The sequence below is a fragment of the Lipotes vexillifer genome, unplaced genomic scaffold, assembly GCF_000442215.2.
Source record: "Lipotes vexillifer unplaced genomic scaffold, Lipotes_vexillifer_v1.1 scaffold500, whole genome shotgun sequence".
NCBI lineage: Eukaryota > Metazoa > Chordata > Mammalia > Artiodactyla > Lipotidae > Lipotes > Lipotes vexillifer.
The window spans coordinates 1-9504 of record NW_006778765.1 but is presented as its reverse complement, the minus strand read 5'-3'; positions in this window follow the sequence as shown (position 1 = coordinate 9504).

The following is a 9504-nucleotide window of genomic DNA, read 5'->3' as shown; positions in this document are numbered from 1 at the left end:
GAAGTTCATTCCTGCTTCTGCTATCAGTTTTCCCTGCAGACCCTGTGCCTGGGGCCTTCTCCCAGTCCCCAGCAGAAGCAGCCCTATCCTAGCCAGCTTTTTGCCTCTTGCTCCTGGCCTCAGCTCTGCCTCCTTTTACATACTAAGTGTGATTCTGCTGTGAACCCTGCTGTTCTCACTCAACATCATGAGAGGAGACCCGCCTTTGTTAGCAAACTGTTCCACTTGCCTTTGAGGTCTCCCCTCAGGTATCTCTTCGAGGCTGCCTGGGCATTTAGGTTGTTTCCAATCCCCTTCCTAAATTAATAATCCCTAGAAAAGGACATGCGTCATTGAGTATAAAGGCCTTCCCCCAATTTCCCAATAGTTATTAAGGATGGATTCCCAGAAGCAGAATTACTGCGTCAAACAGCAGGGACTTTTTCTTTTAACCTGTCATCACATTGTCCTCTGGAGTAGTTGTCCACAGCCTCCAAGAGTACAATATCGCCACCAACAGGCATCTCCATAGAAAAACAATTTATGTACATAAGTGTGCACATATATTATTTGCTAAGTTGGGAGATGAGAAAAGGCCTTTCTTGACCAATTTTGTTGGGGGTCTTTGCTTGGGGAGCCTGACCAATATCTGTGTGGCTTCCTAGTTCACAGCCTCTGCCCATTTAGTCACTGGGGCTGTGTACCATTCTTGTGATTTTAATTATTTATTTTTGGACCCAGTGAAGTATTTATTTTGTGATTTCTAAAAATTATATTTTCTTCTGGTGGTGCTTTCCACCCCTCCCCTTAAAATCTTGGCCCCTTTGGGACTTCCCTGGTGGGAAGTGGCTAAGACTCTGCACTTCCAATGCAGGGGGCCTGGGTTCGATTCCTGGTCAGAGAACTATATCCCGCATGCCGCAACTAAGACCCGATGCAGCCAAATTAAAAAAAAAAAAAAAAAAATCTTGGCCCCTTAAGATCTCCAGATGCCTAGCTGGAAGCTAGATAACAAATTCAGGGGCATTGGCGGAATACCTCCTGATAGACTCAAGGGTGATTGGGCTCTCTGGGTCTAACACTTTCAGAATAGTACCTTAACCTTCATGATTTGCTTGAAACTGACCTTTGACATGCTCAAAAATGTCTAAAACAAAAACCAGTGCTGTCTGTCATTATGTCTGGGTGGTGGTGGATTGGGGTTCGCATTAAATTCTGTGCACTTGGCTGTGTTTTTCCCACACTTTTAAATTGATCTTGGGTTCTTTCTGTTACCAGGAAGAACACCATAGTAAATGCCATCCTTAAGACCTCAAAAGGGGACTTCCCTGGTGGCTCAGTGGTTAAGAATCCGCTTGCCAATGCAGGGGACACGGGTTCGAGCCCCTAGTCCGGGAAGATCCCACATGCTGCGGAGCAGCTACCGTGCACCAAGCTAGATAACAAATTCAGGGGCATTGGCGGAATACCTCCTGATAGACTCAAGGGTGATTGGGCTCTCTGGGTCTAACACTTTCAGAATAGTACCTTAACCTTCATGATTTGCTTGAAACTGACCTTTGACATGCTCAAAAATGTCTAAAACAAAAACCAGTGCTGTCTGTCATTATGTCTGGGTGGTGGTGGATTGGGGTTCGCATTAAATTCTGTGCACTTGGCTGTGTTTTTCCCACACTTTTAAATTGATCTTGGGTTCTTTCTGTTACCAGGAAGAACACCATAGTAAATGCCATCCTTAAGACCTCAAAAGGGGACTTCCCTGGTGGCTCAGTGGTTAAGAATCCGCTTGCCAATGCAGGGGACACGGGTTCGAGCCCCTAGTCCGGGAAGATCCCACATGCTGCGGAGCAGCTAAGCCCGTGCACCACAACTACTGAGCCTGCGCTCTAAAGCCTGTGAGCCACAACTACTGCAGCCTGGGCGCTTAGAACCCGTGCTCCGCAACAAGAGAAGCCACCGCAATGAGAAGCCTGTGCTCCGCAACGAAGAGTAGCCCCCACTCGCCGCAACTAGAGAAAGCCCACACACAGTTAACAAAGAGCTATCGCAGCCAAAAATAAATAAATAAATATTCAAAAAAAAAAAAAAACACCTCAAAAGGAAGCAAACACTCCCACACCCAGGGCCAGGCCCCTCCCATTCAGTATAAAATGTCGAAAATGTGACGGGGGGAGTTGACCAGTTGGGCCAAGCTGGAGCCTTGGTGCAGCTGGTCCTGCATCCTGGCCAGCACTGTACCTGAAGCTTACCAGGTCCCTGCTCTGGCCCCTCTGAGCCTCCATACATCTTTCATGCAGTGAGTCAATTAGGAAAGTGGCCACCAAAGTCTTTAACTAGAAGTCAGTCCGGCCAGGCCAAGAGACCCCAACCTTTAGCCAGTTGGGGCCACACAGGCCCACACTGGAGGCAAGAAACCTATCCACTCCCAGTCCCTAGGTCATGTGCCCAAATGCTTTGCAAAACCACTGCCTGCCCCCAATCCCAGTGCCCTCCCTGAAGGAAGAGCTTAACTGGCCAGCCTGCCCAGCCCACACCCACTTGGGCACAGCCTGTAGTTGACCCTCCCCTGCCCCCAACCCCTCCCTGCTGTCCTCAGCAGGGGGTACAGGTATGAGGTGAGGAGGCATTCGGGGCATGGTAGACTCTTCCTTCACGCATAGGGGGCCAGTCCCTTTACTTGATCTAGGACACGGTGACTGATGACTACTCAAGTGAGGTCAGTAGGAAAGGGGCCAGGTTTCTCCGTGGTCCACAGGGTCACAGCATTGGGGCCTTACCCTCCCTCACAGTCATTTCCTACCTTCTTGGGCCTCCTCCGGCATGGTGGGTGTTGGGCAGGCAGGGGGTCGATGAGAGTGCCTAGTACCAGGACTAGATAGACGCAGCAGTGGCTCCTCTGAGAGCCTGGGGAAGGCCTGGCTGCCTCCCAACCTGGGCTGAAAATAGGCGTGAGCTCAGCACACTGGGCTATATTTAGAGGGGGCACCTCCCAGCCATGGGAAGGAGCAGAGTGACCCACATGGACCAGCCTAGACGATCTACCTGGTGATGAAGCCCAGGCAACAGCACACCTCCAGTAGTGCATGTACCCTGGGAACCCTGCTACTCATGTCTGCAGGGCCTTGGTGTCTTCATCCAGACAAGCCTCCTCAGGCTCACCTCCAGTGATGTCCCACATGGCAAGCCCATGAAAGGGAGCCCTGCGCATCTCCACCCGTCCACCCCCTGAAGACCCCTACCCACAGCGGGTTCATCTAGCAAATGTGGGACAAGCACCCACCACTGATCTGCTGGCATCACGAATTAGGAGTGATGGACAACTGCAGCCCAGAGCCCTGAGGGCTCTGAGAGTCCCCAAAGGGGACAGAGACACCCCCAATACCTGCAGGTACCCATGCTGGTCAGTGAAGGAAGGTTTAAGGTTGATACTTCTATTACTAAGTTTACAACTGGGTAAAGGAATGCTCCCTTTCAGACCTCAGTTTTCTAATCTGTAAAGCAGGAATAACAATGGTTCCTACCTGGCACTGCACATGAGAATGAAAATATAAGCACGTGTCTGAAGCACTTAGCCCAATGCAAAGTTCTGATCCTCCTTCCTCTCTCCATAAGGGAATACCGGTCACACAAGTTCATGTGAGGATGCATGGCACCACCTGCCCTAAGAGACGGAGTGGTCCAGCTTAGGACCCACCCTCTGCTGTTGAACCCCTGTGCCCCTCCTTCCCAAATGGGACAAAGCAAGACAGAAGGCTCTACTTCTTAAACATCTGAAATCCATCACTCTGCTGTATCCTTCTTGATATTCCTCCAACTCAAGCTTGTTCCCACCTCAGGGCCTGTGCACTGGCTGTTCCCACCTAGAATGTTCTTCACTAGATGTTCCCATGGCTGGCTCCTTTTCATTTAGCTCAAATGTCACCCCCTCAGTGAGGCCTTCTGCTCACATTCTTTTCTACATCACCCAATTTTTTTTTTTTCATAGCATTTAGCCCAGAAATTATATCATCCAGAATATACAGTTGACCCTTGAATAACTAGGGGTTAGGGATCCCAACCCTCTGTGCAATGGAAAATCCACATATAACTTTACAGTTCACCCATCCTCTGTAACCATGGTCCCGCATCTGCAGATTCAACAAACCACGGATGCAGTAGTACTGTAGTACTATTTATTGAAAAAAATCACATGTAAGTGGATCCTGTACAGCTCAAGCTGGTGTTGTTCAAGGGTTAAGTGTACTATGCATGTCAGTATCCCCAAAGGCCCTACAGAATCCACTCAGTCACATAGAAACCACCTTTAATCCTCACCACAGCATCGTTAAAATAAATAGGTTTTGAGACTTCCAGGGAGGTGTCCAAGGCCACACAGCAATAACTAGGGAGACAGGGTGAAACCTGGCACCCTTTGCTGCAGTGCTTACACCTGGACAAACATCTCCTGGAGCAACAGAATACAAAGAAACCATAAGGGACTAAAAATAGCTATGCACCTGCAACTGGGGCAAATTATGAACAAGATACAAAAAGACCAAAAACCCAACTACCACTTCTGAGGTGTTGGGAGCAAAAGGAGGGCACTACTCACTACTCACCATTCCTGCCCAGGACACCACCAAGAGGGTGGGCAGACCACCTAAGCCACCCCTACCGCCTGAACCATGGATCTGACCCTACCCTCACGCCATTTAAAGGACCAACTCACCCCCCAGCCCTGCTTCAGGGAGCAAGCAAGGCAACCTGTTGCTAGTTTTTGCTCCCTTGTGCTGCAGCATGAGTCCCAATAAAGCCTTGCCTGAATTTCTCCTCTGGCCTCTTATCAGTTTCTGTTCACTGAAGAGCCCAAGAATCTGGGTCGGTAAGGTACGTAGTGGCAACTCCACCGGACACCTACGGGGCCATTTGCCCCCGCCCTGGGAGAGAATCCAAGCACCTCTGGAACCAACAAACGCAGTTTCCCCATAGGTGACAAGCTGCTGCCTGAACCTCTTGTTTCAGCATAACCATGTTTGGTAAGTCTGCCTTCCTGGCCCCTGAGAGTCTCAGTACCATCATTCAGGCAACACTCTCCCCTCCCCTTTGTCCTTTTTCCCTCATGGTTTTCCCTTTCCCTCTCCTGATAGCTCTCTACTTCCCCTTTCTCTGTCCTCTTGTTCCAAGAGAGTGGACATCGGGCAGCTGCAGCACCACTCCTCTCAGCTTGTGAGACCATGCTCCCTCTGGCCAACGACGACTCACCTTGATGGATGACAAACAGAGGTGGCAGAGGCTCGCCTCAAGCAGTGCAGGTCTTGGTCCAGCAGGCTCTCCCAGACAGGAGATTTCTGAGAGTGATAGAGGTTCAACCCTCATATCCTATAGTTTTTGCAAGTCCAATCATCACAATATTCTCACCTTTATTTTCCTGCCGCCAAAAGAAGTCCCATCAGGAACGGGCCAAGGCAGATTTCTATGAAAACCTGTGGGTGCAAATCCTACCTGTGGGTTAGAGTCCTACGTATGATGTACAAATTGTACGCATGCATAGAAGTCCCACCTGTGGATCACAATCCCACAGAGACATACAAATGGTTGTTTCCCAGGATTAATCACCCCAGTGGGCAGTGGACAGGGTGCTCCCCTCTTCACTGGCCCCTTCTGAAAGTGCACAGACTGGTGCCTAAATAGACACCTGCTGGGGGCAGGCTGAAACGGCAATCTCTCTGTCTTTTCTATCCCTCCTTCCTTTACCACTCCCTTGATTCTTACCTTACACCTACACTCCTGTTCCTTTCATCCTAGGGACTCCTTCTTTGTGTCACAAACTCTGGGGAGGAAATTCTGTGACCCCCTTGGTTGTTACGCTAGGCCTCAGCTCCATCTGGCCCCCCAGGATCTCCAGTTTTAGCCCCAAATTTATATGTAAATATGAAAAACAACCAGGGAATCCTCAAAGACTATCCTCGGGGTTGCATTCTCAACAACTGGGGACGATTTAAATGAGGTGGTTTAAAAAGGAATAAGCTGATTTTCTCTTTCAACACAGCCTGACCCCAATATGCCTTAGGTGACCAGGCGAAGTGGCCACAGAATGAATCCCTAAACTTTAACACCATTTTACAACTGGACCTGTTTTTTAAACAATCCCCAAAATGGGGGAAGTCCCATAAGCACAGGCCATTACAAAACTCACTCAAGACTCTGGTCTGAGGGATTCCTGTCGTGTGTGTTTAGCCTCTATTTCTATGTCTCTCCCAGAAGGTTTAGATCCAGACCCCTCTTTCAACCACCACTAGCCAGCAGCATACCGAGCCACATTTTCGGTCTCCCGTTTCTTCCCCTTCACCGTCTTCAGCCCCGCACCCCCACCTTACCCCATCAAATCAGAAACCACAAAATCAGAACCCCGGTGCTTTCCCCAGTGGGGCTCCATTCAGGCTCAAAGGTAGCCCCCACTTTTGCCCGACCAGGCTTTTACCACGTCTGGGAAGAAACTGATGAGAATGGAGAATTACTAAGTGCAGCATGTCCCCTTCTCACTGCGGGACCTAGAAATCTGTAAGGAGCGATTTGGCAGGTACTCACAGAATCCTGAAAAGCTTAGGGACAAATTTATCAGGCTGGGATTAACATTCTCCCTGACCTGGAAGGATATCATAGTTATTCTGGCCCACTGCTGTACCCTGAACGACATGGAGTGTATACTGAAAAGGACAAAAAACACCACAGATAGCCTACTGACCCCCAATCCGCACCACCAATTTATCAAGTGAGCGGTAACACAATCCAAGATCATGAGCCACACTGGGACTATGAGGATCATGTAGGCCAGGCTATGATGAAACATGTTACCTGTGTATCAGAAGGAATGAAAAGGTATACGGTGAAACCTGTAAATCATGAAGGCCAAGAAGTTACACAAAAACAAGATAAAAACCCAGCACTCTTCCTGAGCTGGAAGACAGTCCTTCAGGAAGTAAACCAATGTACACTCTGAGTTTGCAGAAGGGAAATCACTATTTACCATGCATTTTATCACACACCCTGCTCCTGATAGCAGGAGAAAACTGCAAAGGCTTGAGGCTAGGTCTCAAACAAAAGACACAAAATAGCCAAAGTAATCCTGAGAAGGAAAAACGGGAGCTGGAGGAATCAGACTCCCTAACTTCAGATTATGCTACAAAGATACAGTAATCAAAACAGGATGGTATGGCACAAAAACAAAAATAGAGATCAATAAAACATTACAGAAACCCCAGAAATAAACCCACCCAAATACGGTTACTTAAAATACGACAAGGAGGCTAGAATATAAAATGGAAAAAGAAAGTCTCTTCAATGACAGTGGTAGAAAGCTACACATAAAAGAATGCAACTACAACATTCTCTAACACCAAACATAAAAATGAAATAAACATCAATTAAAGACCTAAGTGTAAGGTCAAATATTCTAAAACACTTAAAGGAAAACATAAGGACAATACTGTTTGACATAAATAGTAAAAATAGTTTTTGGATCCACGTCTTAAGAAATGAAAGTAAAAACAAACAAAAATGGGACATAATTCAACATTAATGGTTCAGCACAGAAGAAACCATAAACAAAAAAACAAAACCGTCAAAATGCTGGAAAGTATCAACATGTCCAAATGAAGCAACCAACAAGGGATTCACCTCCAAAATAAAGAAACAGCTCAGGAACCTATATATGGAAACAACAAAACAAAAAATAAACTGAAGAATTAACTAGAAAATTCTCCAAGGAAAATATACAGATGGCAAAAAACATATGAAAAAATGCTCAACATCACCAATTATTAGAAAAAGACAAATCAAAATTAAGAGGTAAGACCTCAACCACTAAGAATGGCCATCAGACAAAGTCTCAAAACACTAAATGCTGGACATAGCGTGGAGAAATGGCAACCCGCTCCACTACTGGAGGGAATAAAAATGGGTACAACTGGGGAGAACAGGTCGGAGTTTCCTGCAAGAAGGAAAAAGAAAGCTACCACCTGATCCCCAATTGCACTTCTGGGCAAACACACAAAGAAAACCATAGTTCAAAAACCTACACGCACCCCAACGTGCATGACAGCACTATATAAGACAACCGAGACACCAAAGCAAGCAAAATGTCCACCGACAGATGACTGGATACAGAAGATGTGGTACACATCTACGATGGAATACTACTCAGCATAAAAAAGAAGGAAATACTGCCATCTGCAGAAACACAGAAGGACCTCGAGATGATCTAACTACGTGAAGTAAATCACATGGACGTTGATAAATATCATGGGATATGACTTATAGAATATAAAAATTGATACAGATCAACCGATTCACAAAACTGTGACAGACTCAGAAACTTAGAAAACAAACTTATGCTAACCAAAGCAGAAAGATAGGGGAAAGGAATACATTAGGAGGTTAGCATGAACACGTATACATGAACAAAAATACAATACATACTCCACAAGGACCTACTCAACAACACAGGGGAAACCGTTCAACACTTTGTCACAGCCTATATAAGAAAAGGATCCTAAAAAGAATAGACATATGCATATGTACGACTAAATCACAACGCTGTACAACTGCAAGGGGCCTAAAATGGTCCCTCAAGTTGCCTGAAAATGAAAGAAAAGTGCAGTTAAAGAAAAAGAAGGAGAGGAAGTAAAGGACGTGCACTCGATCCCTGGAGGCTCAGCGGGCTGGATCTCAAGACTGCTTGTCCTGGGGCTGAGGGGACTGGGGAGGATGTGCCAGCAAATGAGCCTCCCCGGGGACCTGCATTGTCTGGTCCACTCAAAATGGGACCACAATCTCCAGACCCAGGCAGGCCCTCCTATAGCTCAACCAAGCCTAGTGCACCCAAAGGAGGGTGGATCCTCTGGGCTGAAAGAGCTCTGAAACGTCACCTGGTCTCCACATCTCCTGCTGCTTGGGTTCCCGCCGCCAGCCTCCTGCCTTTGTGTTGTACCAACTAGAGTACCCTCAGCACCCTCCCTCAGTGTAGCACTTTCACGAGGGTTGCGACTCGTCTGGGGGTGAGGGTAACAGGCAGGAAGGAAGGAGACAAAAGCCCTTGAGTGTTCGTTCTGGCACGTGGCCCTCCAAGGTACCACCCAGGAGCACCACTTTCTTTCGCTAAGGCTCTGGTTGCCAGAGGGACCAGAGATGGCCACGAAGAAGCCCGCCGCCTTGTGGATGATCCCGGTAACAACAACTTGGAAACCGGTGCTTCAGGGCACTAGGATTCAGAAGGCCTGCAGGGCTTTCAAAAAATAACACCTGCGCTCAAGAAATGTCCTAGGATAGGTAATTGAAAAGAATTCGAAACAGGCCGGATTTGCCAGAAGACAATTTCCAGAGGTACACTGCACTCACACTGTTGGAAAAGAAGGAAACATCAAAAACAATAAAACATGAAAAGACAGTGAAGATCACCTATTTCTTCAGAATTGCAAATCAAAGCAGCAACGAGGTATCATCTGACACCAGTCAGAATGGCCATCATGAAAACGTCTCCCAACGATA